The sequence below is a fragment of the Pan paniscus genome, chromosome 1 (assembly GCF_029289425.2).
Source record: "Pan paniscus chromosome 1, NHGRI_mPanPan1-v2.0_pri, whole genome shotgun sequence".
Taxonomy (NCBI): domain Eukaryota; kingdom Metazoa; phylum Chordata; class Mammalia; order Primates; family Hominidae; genus Pan; species Pan paniscus.
Genome location: NC_073249.2, coordinates 127178579 through 127202655, shown reverse-complemented (window position 1 = coordinate 127202655; position 24077 = coordinate 127178579). Strand labels below are relative to the sequence as shown.

Here is a 24077-nt window from a genome sequence, read left to right as displayed (position 1 = left end):
AATCCCAACACTTTGGGAGGCCGAAGTGGGTGGGTCATGAGGTCAAGAGATCGAGATCATCCTGGCCAACATGGCGAAACCCCGTCTCTACTAAAAATACAAAAATTAGCCAGGTGTGGTGGCGGGTGCCTGTAATCCCAGCTACTTGGGAGGCTGAGGCAGGAGGATCACTTGCATCTGGGAGGCGGAGGTTGCAGTGAGCTAAGATTGTACCACTAAACTCCAGCCTGGGCAACATAGAGTCTTTGTTGAAAGAAAGAGAAAGAGAGAAAGAAGGAAAGAAAGAAAGAAAGAGAGAGAGAGAAAGCAAGAAAGCAAGCAAGAAAGAAAGGGAGAAAGAGAGAGAGACAAGGAAGGAAGGAAGGAAAGAAGGAAGGAAGGAAGGAAGGAAGGAAAGGAAGGTTGACAATGTCAGATGCCAATGAGATATTAATATGAGAAATGGGATTTAACAATGTGAAAGTCATTAGTAACCTTAGCAGAAGTTGTTATAAAAGACTGAGCAATGGTTCTCAACCAGGGGTGATTTTGCCCTGCAGGGGTCATTTGGCAATGCCTGAAGACATTATTGGTTGTCACTATTGGGGAGAGAGGACTGCTACTGGTATGGAGTGGATAAAGTCCAGGGGTGCTGCTACGTACACTGAAATGCACAGGATGGTACCCCACACAAAAATAGAATTCCCCAGCCTAAAATACCAATAGTGCTGAGGTCGAGAAATCCTGACATAGAGTGAAATAAGCAAAAATTAGAGTAGAGAGAGTTGAGACGTGAGTAGAGACAGAAACAGAAACAGCAAGTGTAGACAACTTTTGAAAAGGTTGCCTGTAAAGAGGAAGAACTCAGGCATTAGCTAGAAGGGAATGAGGGAATGAAGTGAGAATTTTCTTTTTCTTTCTTTCTCTTAATTGGGAGAAAATTGAGCCTGTTTTTTAAAGTGGCAATTGAGGGAGAGTTTGAATATAGAGATTAAAGATAATCTATAACGTTAGGCCCCAAGGCAAAATATGAATACAGCTAGTGACTGCAATCCATGTTAGAAGTATGCAAGCTGAAATACAGAGCAGTTAAATGAACTGTCCCAACACTAATTAATAACAGGGTACTCAGGGTCCAAGGCAGGACAAAGCTTTGATTATCACCAGTAAAAGTGTTTTGCAAGATGCGTCTCTTTGTGATGGCCACCTGAGGTTCACCAGAGCTCAGGATGAATTTTACAATATCACATTATAAAGTTTAAGAAATAGGCGAACTCAAGGGGTCAGCAACAAAATAATTCACAGGTCCTTTGATTCTCCCACTGTTCCCATGAAGCAGTATGCAGGGGCCAGGATCATCTGATGGAGACTCAGTCTAGTATTCCAGGAAAGGGGCGCCACCCCACTGCTGCTCTCCTTTCTCACAGAGCAAGTAACTTTATCAGAAGAGATAATCAGACAACTTGAATGTTTGGCAGTCTGGGTTGGCAGTTAGCTAGTTGGAGGAGGTGACTGAAAGCTAGCTGTCCAGCACCCAAGAACAGTGGGGACCATGGGAAGTTGTAGCTCTTGCAAGAGGGTGAAATAACGCCATCAGTTTTCTAGGAAGTTGAGTTTAAGCACGGCTTCTTCAACCAGTTGAATAATTCCTGGTTCTAGGTAGTCCATTGGTTCAGGTAACCAAGAGTGAGCTACAGGAGACACTTTCAGACAATGCCACTCATTGTTATGAAATTCTATATATCATTCAATAAATGACATTTAGAATAGCTTGTACATATATTTCAGCAGACTTCTCTCATTTTATTTCTTCATCATCCTGTGCGGTTTTTAGAGAAAATGAAGAAACAAAGGATATGGCTTCAAAGTGAAGAGGATTCTTATGAAACAAACCATAATGTTGTTGGCATTTACCAACTAAAATGGTTTAAGCTTAACTTACAGAGAATATTTCTAAATGTGACTTCTGACACATAAGCAAAAATAGGATATATAAATACCTACATTCCAAAATGGTGACATGTTCCATGAGGGTTTTTTTTTTCTTTTTATAACAAAGATGGTGGGAAAAATAGAAAACAAAGCTAAAAAAACAGAAAGGAGAAAATGCCCAATAGAGAGTTTTTCCCCTTAATTGGCTTAGAGTTGTAGAATAAAATAACAGAAGACCTATGGCTAAGACACAGAAAATACAGCTACTGCTGGAAGAGATGAAATTTCTAAGGTCCCAACATTTCTATTACGTTGTGAAAAGTCAAATAAAACAAAAAGTTGGACTTGACAGAGAAAGCTACCAAGTAGTCTTTGTCAGTGGCATTTTTTATTTAAAAGGTACTCTAAAGCTACCTAAAAATATGCAATATTGAAATTAATGGGCAACTTGCCTTTTCTGATAGAATTCAACAATAAACAGAACTTCAATATATCAATGTTCTTAAGGGAGATGCCACGGGAGGAAAAAAGAGTCGTCAGGTTGATCATAGAGCAAATGTGTCCCTTGAAAGCTAAAGGTAATGCTTTGCCTCCAAAAAATTAAAATCATCTAGGAGAAAGAGGTAAAATATACAGGCAATGCAAAAGAAAAGAAGCCCTCCTTCTCTGACATATAAGGGAGAGAGACAGCTTAGGCCAAACAAAGTTATAGGTTTTAGAATGTTTAAAGTATTCAAGTGAATTGGCTATCTAATGGCTCACAGATCTGAGAAAAGTAGGAAGTAAAAGAATCCAAAAATGGAAGCACTTGAGGCACAATGGCATGACAAGTGCTTCTCAAACGTGAATGTACTTACAAATCATCCAGAGATCTTGTTAAAATGCACACTCTGATTCAGCAGGTCTAGCACTAGGCCTGAGATTCTGCATTTCTAACAAGTTCCCAGATGACACCAACGCTGCTGGTCCTTGGGTCACACTTTGAATAGCAAAGTACTGATGACTCCTGACTTAACATAGCATCCATGGAACCCAAGTAGAAAGTCTCCATATATTTGTTCAGCCATAGAAATGTACAGACCTGCCGGGCGCGGTGGCTCACGCCTGTAATCCCAGCACTTTGGGAGGCCGAGGCGGGTGGATCACGAGGTCAGGAGATCGAGACAATCCTGGCTAACACGATGAAACCCCGTCTCTACTAAAAATACAAAAAATTAGCCAGGCGTGGTGGTGGGCGCCTGTAGTCCCAGCTACTTGGGAGGCAGAGGCAGGAGAATGGCATGAACCCGGGAGGCAGAGCTTGCAGTGAGCCAAGATCGCGCCACTGCACTCCAGCCTGGGCGACAGAGCGAGACTTCGTCTCAAAAAAAAAAAAAAAAAAGAAATGTACAGACCTACACAAGATTAGAATACTGGTGGCATGGGAAAACAGAGTTTGCTACCTTTACCTATGAGTCATTGAATTAATTTTTGCTCATGCCAATCAAACCTATTAACATAACACTGTCATGCAAATACCTGTGCTATTTTTCAGATAGTCCTAGAAGCACTGATAAAACAGTACATGTTCATCTGACAACGTATCATGAAAATACATGTGGAGATTATTGTAAAATGCAGTAGCACATATTTTACATAGGTAACATGTGGAAACTTCACAGTTATAAATCTGTGGACTTACTCGAGCAGAATATCTCATTTAAGTCTCAGGTAAAGTACATGCCTTGTAAGTTAAACCACGTGCTCAAGTGCCAATAGAGCAGTTTCTTGCTCCCTGCTCACTTGTACTCCGTCCAGCAGGGAGAATTAAAGATATGTGATCAGCAGATGAAGGTCTGCCAATAAGAACCATGTCTAGGATATATTTTAAAATCTACAATTGGCCTGTTTTCCCTGTGTTTTACATTGGGGTAACATTCCCCAGCCTATTAAATAGCAGCAGTCTCTGTTGTGGGGTGGGGGGAGGGGGGAGGGATAGCATTGGGAGATATACCTAATGCTAGATGATGAGTTAGTGGGTGCAGCGCACCAGCATGGCACATGTATACATATGTAACTAACCTGCACAATGTGCACATGTACCCTAAAACTTAAAGTATAATAATAAAAGAAATAAAATAAAATAAAATAAAAATAAATAGCAGCAGTCTCTTTCCTAAACCCCAAACCCAATTCCCACTGTTTCTCCAGCTACTCCAGGCCTGATTTGTGTTCCAATTCTGCAACTAAGGTTAGAGCCTGGTGGAGAGTCCTAGACAATACAATAGAGAATCCTAGACAATATGATTTCTGGGACCCTGATATTATGCCTGGTCCTTGTAGCCCCTTCCCAACCTCCTCACTGTAGGATCTCTTTGTCCAACTCCAACCCCAAGAACAAATATGCTTCCATTCAACTAAAAGTGGTGCCACTTAAGGCTACTACTATGTCTCACTCAATGAGATTGAATCCTGCCTACTTATGTCAGCCTGGATGCAATCCATGCTATCTCTGAAATGGTGCTGTTTTATTCTACAAAAAATCAGTCATATTGCCTAACCTGTCCCCTTCATCTTTATGTAATTCCAAAATACCCTGTACATATAAAAATTATAAATTGGTTCCCACAATATTCATACACCAAAACATCCCATTACTTTCCTAAATATTTCTCAGAATTGCTGAGATACTCCATTTTTGGATCCAAGCTCTGCCTGAAATGAAGAAATGGACACAAGATACCTGGGCGGCAAGAACTAAACATTATTGCTTTGAGAGTGGTGATGAGAATCCCTGTGGCTGAGCCTCCAATTAATGGACAAAACAGCTGTGAAGAGCATCCCTAAGCTTGCCAGAAGCACTGCCTGATCCACATGGAGGACCAGCGCATAACAGGAGTATTATGTTGCAGAAAGTACAATGCCATCCCATCCTAGCCAGAGAAATTAGACAAGAGAAGGAAATAAAGGGCAACAAAATCTGTAAGGAGGAAGCCAAACTGTCACGGTTATATGATCATATACCTACAAAACCCTAAGGAGTCATCCAAAAAGCTTCTAGGCCGGGCACAGTGGCTCATGCCTCTAATATCACCACTTTAGGAAGCCGAGGCAGGCGGATTGCTTGAGCTCAGGAATTTGAGACCAGCTTGGGCAACATGGTGAAACCCCATCTCTACCAAAAATACAAAAAAATTAGCTGGGCATTGTGGTGCATGCCTGTAGTCCCAGTTACTCAGGAGACTGAGGTGGGAGAATCGCTTGAGCCCAGGGGATGGAGGTTGCAGTGAGCCAAGATCACACCACTGCACTCCAGCCTGGGCAACAGAGCAAGATTCCATCTCAAAAATAAATAAATACATAATTAAAAAAAAAAAAGCTCTTAGATCTGATAAATGGATTTGGTAAAGTTTCAGTATATAAAATCAATGTTCACAAATCAGTAGCACTGCTATATGCCAACAACGACCAAGCTGAGAATCAGATCAAGAACACAATCCCTTTTATAACAGCTGCAAAATAAAATAAAATAAAATAAAATACTTAGGAATATACCTAATCAAGGAAATGAAAGATCTCTATGAGGAAAACTACAAAACACTACTGAAAGAAATCCATTGATGACACAAACAAGTGGAAACATATCCCATGCTTATGTATCAGGACGACCACACTGCCAAAAGCAATCTACAGATTTAATGCAATTCCCATCAAAATACCATTACCATTCTTCACAGAACTAGAAAAAACAATCCTAAATTCATATGGAACGAAAAAAGAGCCCACATAGCCATAGCAAGACTAAGCAAAAAGGACAAATCTGGAGGCATCACATTACCTGACTTCAAACTATACTACAAGGCTATAATCACCAAAACAGCATGGTATTGTATAAAAATTGGCACAGAGACCAATGGAACAGAATAGAGAACCCAGAAATAAAGTCAAATACTTACAGCCAACTGATCTTAGACAAAGCAAGCATAATATAAAGTGGGGAAAGGATATCCTTTTCAACAAATGGTGCTGGGATAATTGGCAAGCCACATGTAGAATGAAACTGGGTCTTCATTTCCCACCTTATACAAAAATCAACTCAAGGTGGATCAAGGCTTAAATCTAAGACCTGAAACCATAACATTCTAGAAGATAATAGTGGAAAAACCCTTTTAGACGTTGGCTTAGGCAAAGACTTCATGAGAAAGAACCTAAAAGCAAATGCAGCAAAAACAAAGATAAACAGATGAAACTTAATTAAACTAAAAAGCTCTACACAGCAAAAGAAACAATCAGCAGAGTAAACATACAACCCACAGAGTGGGAGAAAATATTCACAAACTATGCATCCAACAAAGTACTAATATCCAGAATCTATAAGGAACTCAAACATTAAGCAAGACAAAGCAAATAATCCCATCAAAAAGTGGGCAAAGAATGAGAATAGAAAATTCTCAAAAGAAGATATACAAATGGCCAAAAAATATATAAAAAATGCTCAACATCACTAATTATTAGGGAAATGCAAATTAAAACCACAATGATATACCATCTTCTGCAAGAATGGCCATAATTAAAAAATAAACAAATAATAGATGTTGGTGTGGATGTGGTGAAAAATAAACACTTTCACACTGCTAGTGGGAATATAAACTAGTACAAACACTGTGGAAAACAGTATGGAGATTCCTTAAAGCACTAGATGTAGAACTACCATTTGACCCAGCAATCCCACTACTGGGTATCTACCCAAAGGAAAAGAAGTCATTAAGCGAAAAAGATACATGCATGTTTATAGCAGTACAATCTGCAATTGCAAAAATATGGAACCAGCCCAAATGCCCATCAACCAATGAGTGGATAAAGAAAGTGTAATGTAGGCTGGGCGTGGTGGCTCATGCCTGTAATCCCAGCACTTTGGGAGGCCGGGGAAGGTGGATCACCTGATGTCAGGAGTTTGAGACCAGCCTGGCCAACATGGTGAAACCCCGCCTCTACTAAAAATACAAAAATTAGCTGGGCGTGGTGGTGGGCACCTGTAATCCCAGCTACTCGGGAGGCTGAGGCAGGAGAATCGCTTGAACCTGGGAGGCGGAGGTTTCAGTTAGCCAAGATCATGCCATTGCACTTCGGCCTGGGCAACAGAGCAAGACTCTGTCTCAAAACAAACAGACAAAAAAAAAAAAAAACAAAAGAAAGTGTGACGTAGGCTGGGCGCAGTGGCTCACGCCTGTAATCCCAGCACTTTGGGAGGCCAAGGCAGGCAGATCACCTGAGGTCGGGAGTTTGAGAACAGCCTGACCAACATGGAGAAACCCCATCTCTACAAAAAATACAAAATTAGCCGGGCGTGGTGGCGCATGCCTGTAATCCTAGCTACTCGGGAGGCTTAAGCAGGAGAATCGCTTGAACTGGGGAGGCAGAGGTTGCAGTGAGCCAAGATCGTGCCATTGCACTCCAGCTTGGGCAACAAGAGTGAAACTTCATCTCAAAAAGAAAAAAAAAAGGAAGTGTGATATATATATATATATATACATATATATACACACACACATACACACACACACGCACGCACACCATGGAATACTACTCAACCATAAAAAGGAACAAAATAATGGCATTCACAACAACCTGGATGGGATTGGAGACCATTACTCTAAGTGAAGTAACTCAGAAAAGGAAAACCAAAGATTATATGTTCTCACTTAGAAGTGGGAGCTAAGCTATGAGAATGCAAAGGTGCAAGAATGATACAATGGACTTTGAGGACTTGAGGGGAAGTTTGGGAGGGCAGTGAGGCGTAAAAGACTACACACTGGGTACAGTGTACACTGCTTGGGTGACTGGTTCACCAAAATCTCAGAAATCATCACTAAAGAACTTATCCATGTAACCAAAACAACCTGTTCCTCCCAAACTATTGAAATAAAATAAAATAATATAAAATAAAATAAAAAGAAAGTACAATGCAATAATGGACTAAAGATCAGAACTCTCTCCTACATTTTTGGTTCCCATGTGGGTCCCGCAGGACTCCTATAACTTCCATGGGAGAGGGAGACCTGCTGGGAGTCTCAACATCCCCAAAGCCTTTTATCATCCCATGACTACTTACATCACTGAATGAGGGCAAGTTAGTGAGGGCATTCCAGTGCTTCCTTGATATTCTGCCCAGCAAGCAGCTATCTCATGGATTAGGTTGCCCAAAAGCCCTTCAAGTCTTCCTAAAATGCAGTATCATCAGCACTGTGTCTAGCACAAATTCCTCTGATTTCTGAGGTATGGCTAGTACCTCACTGTACATTCTACTCATGATGTAGATTTTCTCTTATTTATCCATTCTCTATTAGAGATGATCGTATTGATACAAAAGTAAGGCTCTGAGAATGGCTGACCTATACAGCTAGTTGGTGGCTCAGCAGGGTCTGCAATCATCTTTCCTGATATGCACCCTAGTGATCTTTTAATGTCACCATACCTTCTAAACAGTACAGAATTATGAACACAAGAATGTTGCTTGACATTTTGATTTTAGTTTTACTATTAAGATATAACATGAGAGAACTAGAAAGTATCTCAAATTTTTATGACTTTTTAAGTTTTATTTTACAACATAAAAAATTATTTTATAATATCAAAAGCCTTGAGAAGGAAAGAGATAAGTCAAGGGTCAGGTGCAGTGGCTCACCCGGCAGGCGGATCGCCTGAGGTCAGGAGTTCGAGACCAGCCTGACCAACATGGCAAAACCCCGTCTCTACTAAAAAATACAAAAATTAGCCAGGCGCAGTGGCAGGTGCCTGTAATCCCAGCAACACAGGAGGCTGAGGCAAGAGAATTGGTTGAACCTGGGAGGTGGAGGTTGCAGTGAGCCAAGGTCACACCGCTGTACTCCAGCCTGGGCAACAGAGCAAGATTCTGTCTGAAAAAAAAAAAAGGAAAGAGATAAGTCAAGATGTATCCTACAGAATAGGTTAAATAAAAATGGCATGATTTGCAAAATCAGTTCAAAGGCTAAATTTTGAACTGGTTCCGAATTTAATGTGTATTTCACACATTTGTACTTCAAAATACCATTATTATCAAATTTAGGCCTCATATCTTTTTAATATATAACCTTATTCTGTTTGATTCTCTGTATAAATTATTTCCAGTAAAATGCTTTTTTAAAAATAGAAAATAAAAACATGTTAGTATTTTTCATGTAACCAATGAAGTAATTATTTACCTTGACAGAACACGTATTCTATGTTCATGTGAAGGGGTGGCCTGCCCCTCCACACCTGTGGGTGTTTCTCGTCCGGTAGAGACTGAGAAAAGAAAGAGACACAGAGACGAAGTATAGAGAAAGAAAAGTAGGCCCAGGGGACCGGCGCTCACTCACGCCAGCACCAGTCTCTGAGTTCCCTCAGTATTTATTGATCATTATCTCTACCATCTCAGAGAGGGGGATGTGGCAGGACAATAGGGTAATAGTGGGGAGAGGGTCAGCAGGAAAACATGTTAACAAATGTCTCTGTGTCATAAACAAGGTTAGAAAAGGTGCTGTGCTTTGATGTGCACATACATAAACATATCTGGTACATTAAAGAGCAGTATTGCTGCCAGCATGTCTCACCTCCAGCCTTAAGGCAGTTTTCTCCTATCTCAGTAGATGAAACACACAATCAGGTACATTCCATTGCTCAGGGAGGAGCAGGAGACAGATGCCTTCCTCTTATCTCAACTGCAAAGAGGCCTTCCTCTTTTACTAATCCTCCTCAGCACATACCCTTTACAGGTGTCGGGCTGGGGGATGGTCAGGTCTTTCCCTTCCCATGAGGCCATATCTCAGACTATCACATGGGAAGAAACCTTGGACAATACCTGGCTTTCCTAGGCAGAGGTCTCTGCGGGCTTACGCAGTGTATTGTGTCCCTGGGTACCTGAGATTAGAGAGTGGTGATGACTTTTAACAAGCATACTGCCTTCAAGCACTTGTTTAACAAAGCACATCCTGCATAGCCCTAAATCCATTAAACCTTGAGTCAATATAGCACATGTCTCTGCGAGCACAGGGTTGGGGATAGGGTTACAGATTAACAGCATCTCAAGGCAGAAGAATTTTTCTTAGTACAGAACAAAATGGAGTCTCTTATGTCTACTTCTTTCTACATAGACACAGTAACAGTCTGCTCTCTCTATTCCCCACATTCATGGAATAAACTTTCCAAAGTGCTGATTAATTTAATTTAATGTTCTGTTGAGTTTTTACTATGTTGCATTTAAGATATACAAACCCTTTACCACTGTGTAAGCAGGAAAATGACTCCCACAGTCACTGTAAATTGAGAAGAGGGCTTTTTTTAAACCTTAGGTAGTTAAAATAGATTGGCCTTTGTAGTTACACCACTGACCTTTCCCCTAAGTTTACTTGATCGGCCGTGGAATACCTTTTTCAAGTGCTCTGGAAAGTTAGGTTGCATTGGTCATCAAACTGAGAATCTATACAGGTATCACTCATAGATTATACTTCATCTATTTTTATTTTCACACAATGTACTGTGTGATGACCTATATGAAATAATGCCCTGCTTTGAGAGGTTAGACAAAGTACTTTCATTTTCCAATTCAGGCTTTAATTACTGGTTAGCCATGTACCCTCAGACAGTCTATCAACTTAACTCTTAAGAAGTGGATTGGCCGGGCGCAGTGGCTCACGCCTGTAATCCCAGCACTCTGGGAGGCCGAGGCGGGCAGATCACCTGAGGTCAGGAGTTCGAGACCAGCCTCAACATGGAGAAACCCCGTCTCTACTAAAAATACAAAATTAGCCGGGCATGGTGGTGCATGCCTGTAATCCCAGCTACTCGGGAGGCTGAGGCAGGAGAATTGCTTGAACCTGGGAGGCGGAAGTTGCGGTGAGCCGAGATCGCGCCATTGCACTCCAGCCTGGGCAACAAGAGCGAAACTCCGTCTCAAAAAAAAAAAAAAAAGAAGAAGTGGATAATACATGAGTCTATATAGCTTTGGAAAAAGAAAGCAATCAATTATGACACGGAGTACATGAGAGAGTACAGTCCTTTCTTAATACCAAACTCTAAACCTTTCAATTCAACAATAGTTTGTCAAATGTTATAACTGCTCACTTTTGCACTATTTGTAGAACTTGAATGTTTTCATATTTATACTTCACAGTAAATTAACTATATGGAAGTTACTGATTTTGATGTATTCTCTCTTGGGGAAAGGACAGGGAAGGAAGGGCAAGAGACACACTGTTCTTGGATTCCTTCTCAAGATGTTACTGAGTGTTTTCTATACAACAGGCAATGTTTTAGGTGCTGGGGATTCCGGAGAAAAGATATTTTCTCCTCTCAATAAGCTCACCCTCTAGTAGGACAGACATTTAATTGTTAGGTCAGGATACCTGATGCATTCTTAGGAATTCTGCCACTCTGAGAGCTTTGTTTTGACAGGTTTGTTTTCCACCCTTCTGAGCTGGGCAAAGGACACACAAAATCAGCTGTCAAATCAATTCCTATTCAAAACTGAGGGAAAAAAAAAAAACTAACCAAAGTTAAAGCTTTTGAAAAGACAGTAATGCATCATGGTTAGCACTACGCTAACCATAAATTTACCATGCTGCTATAAGATATAGCAAAATCAAGCCCTTTAGCCTTTCCTGTGATACTTCAAAAAGGAAAAGAAAATGTGTATTCTTTAAAAAATAAAGAGGCCAGGCACTGTAGCTCACACCTGTATTCCCAGCACTTTGGGAGGCCGAGGCAGGCGGATCATTTGAGGTCAGGAGTTCAAGACCAACCTGGCCAACATGGTGAAACCCTGTCTCTACTAAAAATACAAAAATTAGCCAGGTGTGGTGGCACACACCTGTAGTCCTGCAACAGAGTGAGAACTCTGTCTCAAAAAAAAAAAAAATTAAACATAAAAAATAAAGAATCATCTCAATTGATGCAGAAAAAGCTTTTGACAAAATTCAACATCCTTTCATGATACAAACACTCAGCAAACTAGAATAAAACTACCTCAACATAATAAAAGCCATATGTAAAAAAATCTACAGCAAACATCATACTCAACAGTGAAAGACTGAAAACTTTTCTTCTAAGGTCAGGAACAAAGCAAGGATAACCACTTCCACCACTTCTATTCAACATACTGAAAGTCCTAGACAGAACAATTGATCAAGACAAATAAATGAAAGCTTCATCCAAATTGAAAAGGAACAAGTAAAATTATCTCTGTTCACAGATGTGATATGTAGGAAACTCTAAAGATACCACACACACACACACACACACAGTTAGAATAAATGAATTCAGCAAAGCAGCAGGATACAAAGTCAATGCACAAAAATCAATTGCATTTTGATACACTAACAATGAGCAATCTGAAAGGAAATTAAGAAAACAATTCTATTTAAAATAGCATTTAAAAACTTAGGAATTAACTAAACCAAAAGGAGACCTGTACACTGAAGACTATAAAACATTGCTAAAAGAAATTAAGAAAGACATAAATAAATGGAAAACCATCCCATGGTTCATGGATTAGAAGATTAATATTGTCAAAGTGTCAGTACTACCCAAAGTGATCTACAGATTGACTTTTTTTTTACAGAAATAGAAAAATTAGTTTTAATATTCATGTGGAATCTTAAGGGACCCTGAACAGCCAAAACAATCTTGAAAAAGAAGAACAACATTGGAGGACTCACATTTCCTGATTTTAAAACTTACTACAAAACTTTGGTAATTGAAACAGTGTGGTACTGGCATAAAGACAGATATATAGATAGACAAATGAAATAGAATAGAGAGCCCAGAAATAAACCCCAGTATATATAGTTAAATGTTTTCCAACAACAGTACCAAGACCATTCAGTGGGGATAGGACAGTCTTTTCAACAAATAGTGCTGGGAAAACTGATAGCCACATGCAAAATAATGAAAATGGACTGTTAACCTAACCCCATATACAAAAATTAATTCAAAATGAATCATAGACCTAACAAAAGAGCTAAAACTATATAATTCTTAGAAGAAAATATAGGGCAAAACTTCATGATATTGAATTTGGCAATGAATATGACACCAAAGACACAGGCAAAAAGCAAATAGATTAATTGGAGTTCATTAAAATGTAAAACTTTTGTGCTTCAAAGGACACTATCAATAGCATGAAAAGACAGCCTACAGAATGGGGGAAAATATTTTAAAATCATACATCTGATAAGGGATTAATATCTAGAATATGTAATGAACTAATCTAAAACTCAACAACAACAACAAAAATTCAAAAGTAGGCAGAGGACTTAAATAGACATGTCTCTAAAAGATTTACAAATGGCCAGTAAGCACATAAAAAAATGTTCAGCATCACTACCCATTAGGGAAATGAAAATCAAAAACACAATGAGATACCATCTCACAACTACCAGGATGGCTACTATAAAAAAAACAAAAAATAGAAAATAAGTGTTTGTAAGGATGTGGAGAAATTGAAATCTTTGTGCACTGTTGATGGGAAGATAAAATGTTACAGCCACTGTTGAACACATTATGGTGGTTACTCAAAAAGTTAAAAATAGAATTACTATATGATCCAGCAATTCTACTACTGGGCATGTACTCAAAAGAACTGAAAGTATGATCTCAAAGAGATCATTGTATACCCACTGATATGGTTTGGCTGTGTCCCCACCCAAATCTCATCCTGAATTTCCACATGTTGTGAGAGAGACCCGGTGGGAGGTAATTGAATCATGGGGGGCAGGTCTTTCCCTGCTGTTTACGTGTTGGTAAATAAGTCTCACGAGATCTGATGGTTCTATAAGGGGAAGTTTCCCTGCACAAGCTCTTTCTTTGCCTACTGCCATCCATGTAAGATGTGACTTGCTCCTCCTTGCCTTCCACCATGATTGTGAGGCCTCCCCAGCCACATGGAACTGTAAGTCCATTAAACCTCTTTCCTGTATAAATTACCCAGTCTCGGGTATGTCTTTATCAGAAGTGTGAAAACAAACTAATACACTCATGTTCCTAATAGCATTATTCATAAGAGCCAAGAGCAAACCACATGTCCATTAACAGATGACTAAATGTGGTGTGTACACAAAATGGAATACTAGACAGCCTTAAAAAAGTAATCCTAGGCCAGGCATGGTGGCTCATGCCTGTAATCCCAGCACTTTGAGAGGCCCAGGTAGGTGGGAGGATTGCTTGAGTCCAGGAGTTCGAGAAGGGCCTGGGCAACATTATGAGAACTCGTCTCAACAAGATAAATAGATAAAAATAAACAAAATTAGCTAGGCATGGTGGCATGAGCCTATAGTCCCAGCTATTTGGGAGGCTGAGATGGGAGGATCACTTGAGCCTGGAAGGATGAGGCTTCAGTGAGTCAAAATCATGCCACTGCACTCCACCGTAGGCAACAGAGTGAGATCCTGTCAAAAAAAAAAAAGAAAGAAAGAGAAAAGAAATACTATCACATGCTACAACATGGATGAACCTCAATATTTTGCTAAGTGAAATAAATCAGTAACAAAAACTACTGTATGGTTTTATTATATGAGGTACCTAGAGTCATCAACATCATAGAGACAGAAAGGAGTAGCTGCCAGGAATTTGGAAGGGGGGAATGGTGCATTATTATTTCTGATATAATGAAGTTAGTATTTCTAAAGATATTAATGTACTTTCTTATTTGCCTTTGCAATATGCAAGACTTTCTCCATTCAGCCTAAGACACTCATCTGCCTCTGTAGGAGATTTGGATTGTTACAGAATAAATGCATAGAGGAAGGAGAGGTAATGTTTAACACCTGACATTCAAAATAGGATTTTGCAGCAAGACTATGGGCGGTTTGAGAAACAAAAAAATTTCTAAGGGAAACCCATTCTCTTAAGAAAGGGTTTGAAAGATTGTAAAGATGAGAAAACCTAAAGAAAAGAGGAGGTGAAGGAAACGGTCTGATGTGTCATGATAGAAGCAAGTCAGATAGGTTGAGGGGATTACTAGATTATAAATTCCATGCAGGCAAGGATTTTTGTGTGTTTTGTTCATTACTGTATCCCCAGTGCATAGAACAGTGCTTAGTACACAGCAAACACAGTGTTTACTGAATGCACACAGGGCTTTTTGTTCTGCTCCCTGCTCTGAACTCTGGTTGTAGAATGCTATACTAGGCAAAAAGGGTGCGGGGGTTGGGGGGGTCCAAAAAGAGGGATCTTAGAATGATTAAGAGGGTAAAGCAAGATCACTTACATATAGGACCTGGGTTTCAGCTCCAGTACACATTTTATAGATCCACCATGACAGAGTTGAGGTGATTCCAGCAAAGCCTTATCAAATGGATGTCTTGGGCCTTGGACCAGGCAGAGAACATTTTAGGTACTCAGAGAGGGGTCTGTAGTGAAAGTAGGATCAAGAAAGGCTGAGACAGTAGGGGAGGAGGATGCCTTTAGACTCTGGCCAAGCCAAGAAACAATGACCAGGAAGTTATCAGCTACAGACATCAATAGTTTGTGCCAACAGGATTACCAGGAACAGAACTAGACAGATATACATTAGGTGATGCCAGCCCCTGCACAAGAACCAGTTCAAGGTCACAGAGTTCAACTCCCCCAGTGCAACCAGTTCATGTGAGATCCTGCTCCTTATACTAGACATCTCTTAGAACAAAGTAGAGAGAGAAAGGGGCGTCGAAACAATAGAACAATGATTTCAAAGAGACTGGGTTAAAGAGATTATTTAAATAATTGGCTCAGAATTAGTTTCCAACCAGATTAGACTAAAATTATTTTTGTTTTCCCACACCTGCCTAGCAGTTAGGAAACGGTAAAGGAAATTGGAGAAGCTTTTAAGAATAAAATATACTCTCTTCCTTTCTCTGCCATTGAGGTGTGTGCTTGACTCTGCTTCTTGCCATGTCTTCTCACAAGACTTTCAGGATTAAGCATTTCCTGGTCAAGAAACAAAAGCAAAATCATCCCATCCCCCAGTGGATCCAGATGAAAACTGGTAATAAAATCAGGTAGAACTCCAAAAGGAGACATTGGAGAAGAATCAAGCTGGGTCTGTACGGAATTACACATGAGATGGCACACATATTTATGCTGTGTCAAGGTCACAACCATCTTACCATATCAAGCTGAAAATGTCACCACTATCTGGACAGTTGGACACGTTTTATTGTGAATATATATTTTTTTCTCTGTGTATGTGCTGTTGGTGCACCGGTAGGCTGGATTCAGTGATGAATATGTGAGACCTTTCATTTCAAACAAACAGAAAGAATAAAATATACGTTTCTTAATATATCTAAGTCGTGTAAATAATTTTGTAATTCTGTTTTCCAGAGACAGAAAACGCAGCCCTGTCTTAAGAAATCTAGTGGGATAATGAGTTATTACACAACATGGCACAACATATCCACAGCAAAGGAGCTCCAGGGAGCACCTAACCTAGACCCATGGGAGGGAGGGCACGGCAGGCAGAGACTTCTTGAAGGAGCTATCTAAGATGATAGAGTCTTAGATTAGCGAGAATATCCTAGAATCAAGAAAACAGACTCACTGTTGGCATAGCCATATATGAAGCCAACAACATTCCAATTCAATTTATAAAATCTTATTGATTACCAGGCCATGGACGTAGCACCAAACAGAATCACTGAGCATGCAATTGAAGTCACATTCCTTCACTTGCTCACTATGTGATCTTAAACAAGTTACTTAACTTTGGGGACTCAGTTTCCTTTTCTTTATAGTGGGGGTAATAATAGTGTTGTTCTGGAAATTGAGTTAACTTAGAACAGTACCTGGCACCTCTTAAAAGCTCATTAATATTAGTTGTTACCATTTATAGAGCATGTATTATTTTCAAAACATTTCAGACATTTTATTTTTGTGATCCTTGGTAGATAAATAACAGCTGAGGAATTAGTGCCTAAAAGAGGTTAAATGACTTATATTATGTTTGATGAAAATACTTTTCCCTAATTCCTGTTTTCTTTGAAGAGAGAGTGTCCCAAAACAATATCTTGGATTTTCTTTGCCCTTTAACTTGCTCCATTCCTGAGGAGGAAAAGTGATTTCTCTGGTTGGGAAATTGGGGAAGAATAACTGTGAGCTTGGCTCACCTCTATCCCTCTTCCTTTTTAGGAGTGACCATGAAGTGGCCAAGCACGATTCTTCCAGTCTTTCTGTGACTGGGAGAAAGTTGGCCCAGTTCTAGAGTTCAGTTTTAGCAAACTCATTTATCTGACAGATCTAAAGCTTCATTCTCCAACAGGACTTTTTTTCTTCAATGTGGTCAAGCTCATTAAATAATCAGTCTCTCCCCCACCCCCATCCCTTGGAGGCATTCCTCCCAGAGCCTTCCATTCTCCTGCTGCAAACTGTGTCACTTTGACAACAATTAAATTTTAAAATAAAATACCACGCAAACTGTGTCAGAGACTACTAGTTGTCCACCAAAATTATTCTTTCTTTCCTGAACAACAAAACCTGGGTGTTAGCTAGACTCATTGCTGCCTACATAAAGGTTACATTTGTCTGTACATTGGGATTAAGTTTTAATAAACATGAGACAAGCAGAAATGTACAGTATTTTCAATAATTATCCTTAAAGGAAGAAGGTTCGCCCTTCTTCTTCTCTTCTTCCATCCTGATGCCTGAATTTGGATATGACAGCTGGAGTTCTGGCAGCCTTATTGTACAATGAAGATGAGATCCACAACACGAAAGGGAGGAAGCTATGGGCTGAAAGGAGCCTGGGTTCCTGATGACTTTACAGAGCTGCCTCACCAGCTTTGAAGAGCTTACCTCTAGCCTTTTTTTTTTCGAGACGGAGTCTTGCCCTGCCTGTCGCCCAGGCTGGAGTGCAGTAGCATGATCTCGGCTCACTGCAGCCTCTGCCTCCTGGGTTCAAGGAATTCTCCTGCCTCAGCCTCCCGAGTAGCTGAGATTACAGGGGCACACACCAGCAGGCCCGGCTAATTTTTGCATTTTTAGTACAGACAAAGTTTTGCCATGTGGGCCAGGCTGGTCTCAAATTCCTAACCTCCAGTGATTTTCCCACCTGGGCCTTCCAAAGTGCTGGGATTACAGGCGTGAGCCACCGGGCCCAGCATCCTCTACACTTTTATGTGAGAGAAAATATGTGAGAGTGGCTCTTATTTAAGCCACTTTTGTCGTGTGTGTGTGTGTTCCTGCCATCTGCATCTGAGGTGATGCTAACAAATACAGCAAATCAGCTTGAAGTCCCCCTTTCCTGGTCCTTTCTCTTCAGCTATACTGCCAACCCAAAGCGCTCATTTATGGAAACTCTGGAGCTCACAATTTTAACAAGCTGCCGAGACCAGCTCGGTAGGAGAGAACTTAACCCAGCGGTACTAGAGGAATTAAAGACACACACACAGAAATATAGACGTGTGGAGTGGGAAATCAGAGGTCTCACAGCCTTCCGAGCTGAGAGCCCCGAACAGAGATTTACCCACATATTTATTAACAGCAAATCAGTCATTAGCATTGTTTCTATAGATATTAAATTAACTAAAGTATCCCTTAAGGGAAACGAAGGGATGGGCCGAATTAATTGAATAGGTTGGGCTAGTTAACTGCAGCAGGAACATGCCCTTAAGACACAGATCGCTCAGGCTTTTGTTTATGGCTTAAGAATGCCCTTAAGCGGTTTTCCGCCCTGGGCGGGCCAGGTGTTCCCTGCCCTCATTCCCGTAAACCTGCAACCTTCCAGCTTGGGCGTTATGGCCATTATGGACATGTTACATTGCTGCAGAGATTTTATTTATGGCCAGTTTTGGGGCCAGTTTATGGCCAGATGTTGGGAGGCTTGCTTCCAACAAGCAGCTAAATTTATTTGCAAGAGTAAATGATTTCGTTTTTAAATTGGGGCCAAACAACATTTTAAAAGATCTACTCTAAGAAAAAAGGAAAGATCACCACCAAAAAAAGCCTCTCGCATGTCCTCCTGTCATGCATTCAAAGCATTCCATACATTGTTTTTGACTAATTTATTGTATCAATGATTAGGAATTTTTAAAGGACTTTTCCTATGCAAACTCTAAGAGCTCAAGTTTTGTTTTGAATAGAAATACAACTATATTTACCACTATTTATGTACATCTCAATACATTTTCTAATAAATATTTATTGTATACTGACTAATCCTCATTTCATTCTTAGGTTCTGCCTTTTCTCTGTTTTCTAATTTGGGCTGAAACAATTAGGCTCTGATTTTGCTCTCTGAATTCACTCATATCCCCTCTTCACAAAGTAAGAAACTTTCTGGAAACTTTGGCCTCTGCCATGCACTGGGAACCTCCTCTTCATCTGATTTGTCTGACTACCATCTTGAACCCAGCAAGGACAACTAGATGTGACCCCTTCTTTTTTAAAAAAACTATTATTAAAAGTCTATCATGTGCTAAGTGCTAGAATAGATGCTTCAAATGCTTTCTTTTTTTCTTCTAATCTTCATGCCAAATTTGCAAGTGAGGTCTTGTTCTCTCCATTTTATGGGTGAATCAATCGTGATTCAGAGTGATTAAAACGAATCCAAGGTTTGTTTGCCTCTAAAGTCTGTTTTCTATCTCACTTTAAGAAAATCTCTCTCTGATTTTCCATACCTCTGTATCATTACATTCAAGTCTTCCACTTCTCCAACTTCAACTCTATTTCTTTTCCCTGCTTCCCTTTTGCTTCTCACTGGCTGTATCTGGATATTTCAAAAGTACAGAATAAGTTGTTCAATTTAGAAGGGATTCTGAAAACACAAATCCAAATTTTACAAAGTAAAATTATGACATGATAATAATGGTGCACTCTGAAATAAAGTGCACAGAAAATGCCAAAGAATATAAAAACCAAATATAAGGCAGCCCCATCCATTTCAGATCCACAAGGTCACAGGATTAGGACCTAATTATAAATAATAACCCAAATAACTCTTTTCCTTTCAGAAAGCATACACACATACACACAACCCTGGAGAAAGTCTTTTCCAACTACAGTCCTCCTCCCACTCCCCAAATGCATTAACTTCAATGTTTTAGAAAGCACTAGAGTCACTGCCAAATAGTTGAGGTTATCCATCAGATGTTCCCCAAGGCGAGCCTTCTCCTGACAACTACAGCATGAGATTATTGTGTATATATAGATCACTGTCATGCACAGGACAGGCACATGACAAATGTGCATTAAAATGAAGGCTGCACATGGCACCACTGTAGCCCTAGACTGCAAACTCATTGGCATTCCAAGAACTTCACAAATAGCACAATAATGTGACTTTTCTTTTTTAAAAAGGACACTATGTAGCTTGTAAAATTAATCTTAGAGGCACATCATATTAATCATGGTTCCATTACTTAGCAGTCTTCATTTTCATTCAAAATATGAAATTTCCAAGATTAAGATGATTTGGATTTACAAATCTTGTAAAATTCAAGCATTTGTATGAGAATAAATCACTACTAAAGGAATTGATGTCATCAATCTCTTTTACTCCTTATATCTAATTGCAACACTGGGCATTAAAGTGAGAGTTTTACTGGAGGAAGGACAGCAAGAAAGGCTAATTTTGGAGCCCTGGAGAACAGTGATCAACAGGAGGGCAGTGTAATGAGATAGTCATAGGAGAGACTGAAAGTGGGAGGGGGCATGGAAAGGGAGAACTTGAAGACAAACATAAATGTGATCTGTTTTCACAACATGGTCAGGGCCTCACTCTGCTAACATTTGTATGTACGCTAGTACTTAGTCTCTATCAGGCACAGTTCTAAGCCCTCATTTACTTAACAATAGATACTACTTTCATCCCCATTTTACAGTTGCAAAAACCAAGGCCCAAAGAGGTTGAGTACCATGCAAACCTTCACAGCTAGTTAGTGGCAGAGCTGGGACTCAACACCAGGCACCACTTCATAATCATGAATTATCATTTTACACAGCATGCAATCTAGAACAATCACTTTCAATCTTGTTTTTAACCATAATCCTTCCAGTAAGAATACATGACTCAGTACACCAAAACATAAGTAACAGAAATAGAAGTTTTGTGAAATAATACTTTTACCAAATGTAATGCATTTGGTAGTCCCAGCTACTGGGAATGGATGAGGAAGGCTGAGGGAGGAGGTTGAGGCTGCAGTGAGCCATGATTGCACCACTGCACTTCAGCCTGGGTGACAATGAGACCCTGTCTCAAAAAGTAAAATAAAATAAAGTAAGTTTTTCTATTGGTTATATGTTGAAATGATGCCTTGGATATATTAAGTAAATTACATTGCTAAAATTAATATTACCTTTTTCAAAACTTTCTTTTCTTTTTTTTTTTTTTTTTTTTTTTTGAGACAGTCTCGCTCTGTCACCCAGGCTGAAGTGCAGTGACATGATCTGGGTTCACTGCAACTTCCACCTCCCAGGTTGAAGCGATTCTCCTGCCTCAGCCTCCACAGTAGTTGGGACTACAGGCATGTGCCACCATGCCTGGCTAATTTTTGTATCTTAAAAAGTTTTTTTAATGTGGCTACTTGAAAATTTTAAATGACCTATGTGGCACTTAATATTTCTATTGGACAGTGCTTTCTGCTCATTCAGGCCAAAAACCTTGGAGTCATCCTTGACTCCTTTCTCCACCAATCCTGTAGGTTCTATCTTCAAAATAGTCCAGAATTCAGCAACTACACCACCTGCTATACCACCTCCCCCCCATCACCCCCAACCCCCCGACACAGAGAAAACACACACAAGTCACTTTCTCTTGCTTGGATAACTAAAATAGCTTTCTAACTGGTCTCCTTGCTTCCTTCCTTGCTACACTCTACAGTTTATTCAACTATTTCCCATAAAGTTGCGGAGCGATCCTTTTAAAAGGTCAATCAGATATGTCACTCCTCTGTTCAAAATCTCCATGGCTTTTTTTCCAAAGTTTAAAAGCCCAAGTCCTTGCAATGGCCTACAAAGCCTTAAAAGATCTGGTCACCCGTCTGTGCTCCTGATCCCTTCTCCTGCCCCATCTGTCTGTCCTAATCTCTTACCACTCTCTTCTTCACTCAGCTATGGTGATCTTCTTCGGTTCCCCAAGTATGCTCCTGCCTCATGGCCTTTGTACTTCCTATACCTCTACATGTAACCCTCTACCTTAGACTTCTTCTTTCTCGCAGTTTGGCATCACTTTACTGAACGTTATATTTAGAAATGCAAACCTCTCTCTGCTTACTCTTCCACACTTCCCCCTTCCTATTATATATAGGATATAACATATCCTTCTTATTATATAGGATATATTATATCCTGTATAATTTACTTAATTTATCTGTCTCCCACCAATAAAATGTAGGAGTTCCTTGAGGGCAGTGACTGTTTTATTGCTGCATTCCCAGCACCTTATGTGCCTGGCAAATAGTAGGGGCCAGAAAATGAGCTGTGGGTTCCCAAAGTCAGTTACGGACCATTTGCAACTAGCCATTCTCAGAAATCTACAGAAACAAACAAATACTTCAGTATGGGGTTTTTTTTTTAACTTATATCCTCTTTGGACCTACAGTCATTCCACAATAAAGAATGCAAAAATCTTCTCCACACGCCACAAGTCTTAGTTAACCAAATCTTCTGTCCATTTTCTCATAACCATTAGGAGCCCTCCAAAAGCCCTGGAAGATGGGTTTTCCTTTACCCTCAGGCATTAAATCTCCTTAAGCATCTGCAAAAAGTTCTGAGTTACTGGCCTAACATAAGTGCAGCTTAATCTCAGACGATCTCCGGGTCTATCTAGTGTACATTAGGTACACCCGGACACCGTTAAGTATCAGTGGTGTTTGCACTCTCGATGGTTTGCAGACTGGCCACACCTTACCTACTGGGTCTGCATTCAGGAACATGTGTCCTGTCTGTTAGCACTAGAAATGATGGACACGTGTTGGATGGAATGTCAAGGCTGTAGCCAGGCCCCTTATTTTAGACACTTAGAAATCAGGACTCTGAGAACTTAGGCCAAGTAAAAATTATCAAAACAAAGAAACAAAACACGTGGTGGCATAAAAGACACCAGAAGCCAGGTCGTTTGCCCCTCACCATTCAGCCCTTCCCAGCAAAAGATCCTACTGTGCAGCTCAACCTAGCTCGCAGCCGGTACCGCGGGATTTTAATGTGCAACTGTGAGCTCGCAGGCTGTTAAAGGAAGGCCGCGCCTTGGCCGGTGCACCTTCCCCAGGGCAAGGAGAAAGCGCCGCTCCCGGCCTCGGCGGCAGCAGGCTCCAGGTCCCCCGGCCCGGAGCCGACTGAGACGGTGCGGTGCCCACACTCTCGCGAGACTAGCGGTCGGGGCGGGCGGGTCGAGCCTCCCGGAAGTGGGCCAGAGGTACAGTCCGCTCCCACCTGGGGCGAGTGCGCGCACGGCCAGGTTGGGTACCGGGTGCGTCCAGGAACCCGCGCGAGGCGCAGTCGCTGAGACTCTGCCTGCTTCTCACCCAGCTGCCTCGGCGCTGCCCCGGTCGCCCGCCGCCCCTCCCTTTGCCCTTCACGGCGCCCGGCCCTCCTTGGGCTGCGGCTTCTGTGCGCGGCTGGGCAGCCAGCCCTTCCCCTTCTGTTTCTCCCCGTCCCCTCCCCCCGACCGTAGCACCAGAGTCGCGGGTCCTGCAGTGCCCCAGAAGCCGCACGTATAACTCCCTCGGCGTAAGTGCTAGGAATGCCGCTGGCCTCGCGGGGAAACGCATTCTTTCTATCTATAGCTCGCTCTGTACATCTTCTGTCTACGGCAGCTATTCCAGAGGCAACAACTGCTTCCCTCTGTTCTCATCTCCCCATTGGTGGCTGGCGACCCGAATTTGGGAATGGGGAGATCGCCCACCTGTTATCTTTGAGCAGACTAATCTCTTGTAAGCAGAAGTGCCATTCGGAGTCTCCAGAGCCCTGTGGCTTGGGGCTGGGAATGTCCCCCTGACTTCAGGCTTTCCTAAGTGTATTGCTTTTCTCTGAGAATGCTCTAGGTTTTTAATTTTTTAATTGTAAGAATCTGTAATACAGCATTTTTATTTCGGTCTTATTCGTTGTGCTCAAAGGCAGGAAACAACTATTAATTTGCCTTCTCGAATCTTCATAGTTATAAGATTCATTCTCTTTCACTGCTCTGCTAGGCATAAAACACACTTCGAACATGTAAGTGC

The 24077-nt window shown here is 40.9% G+C and overlaps 1 protein-coding gene, 1 long non-coding RNA gene and 1 pseudogene across 6 annotated transcripts in view; 2 read left to right on the top strand and 1 right to left on the bottom strand.

Moving 5' to 3' along the window:
* Positions 1 to 8481: 8481 nt before the first annotated feature.
* On the bottom strand, positions 8482 to 23844 carry LOC134729596 (uncharacterized). Of its 2 annotated transcripts, none has more exons than XR_010110822.1 (3): positions 23762 to 23844; positions 9114 to 9195; positions 8482 to 8807 (listed from the first exon to the last, which is right to left on the bottom strand). It is a non-coding gene; the product is annotated as an uncharacterized LOC134729596 (long non-coding RNA). The 2 variants fall into 2 exon arrangements; XR_010110821.1 differs by lacking the exon at positions 23762 to 23844 and adding an exon at positions 22987 to 23112.
* Positions 15817 to 16044, top strand: LOC129397730 (large ribosomal subunit protein eL39-like; annotated as a pseudogene).
* Positions 21025 to 24077, top strand: part of AGL (amylo-alpha-1, 6-glucosidase, 4-alpha-glucanotransferase) — a 75929-nt gene continuing 72876 nt past the window's right edge. Inside the window, exon 1 of one of the 4 annotated variants that reach the window (XM_055115559.2) lies at positions 21025 to 23586. The gene's annotated coding sequence lies outside the window, so the exon portion shown is untranslated. Of the gene's footprint in view, positions 23587 to 23790; positions 24070 to 24077 lie in introns of those variants that run through there. The other 3 variants (XM_003808464.5, XM_034931872.3, XM_003808463.6) reach the window with 3 other exon arrangements.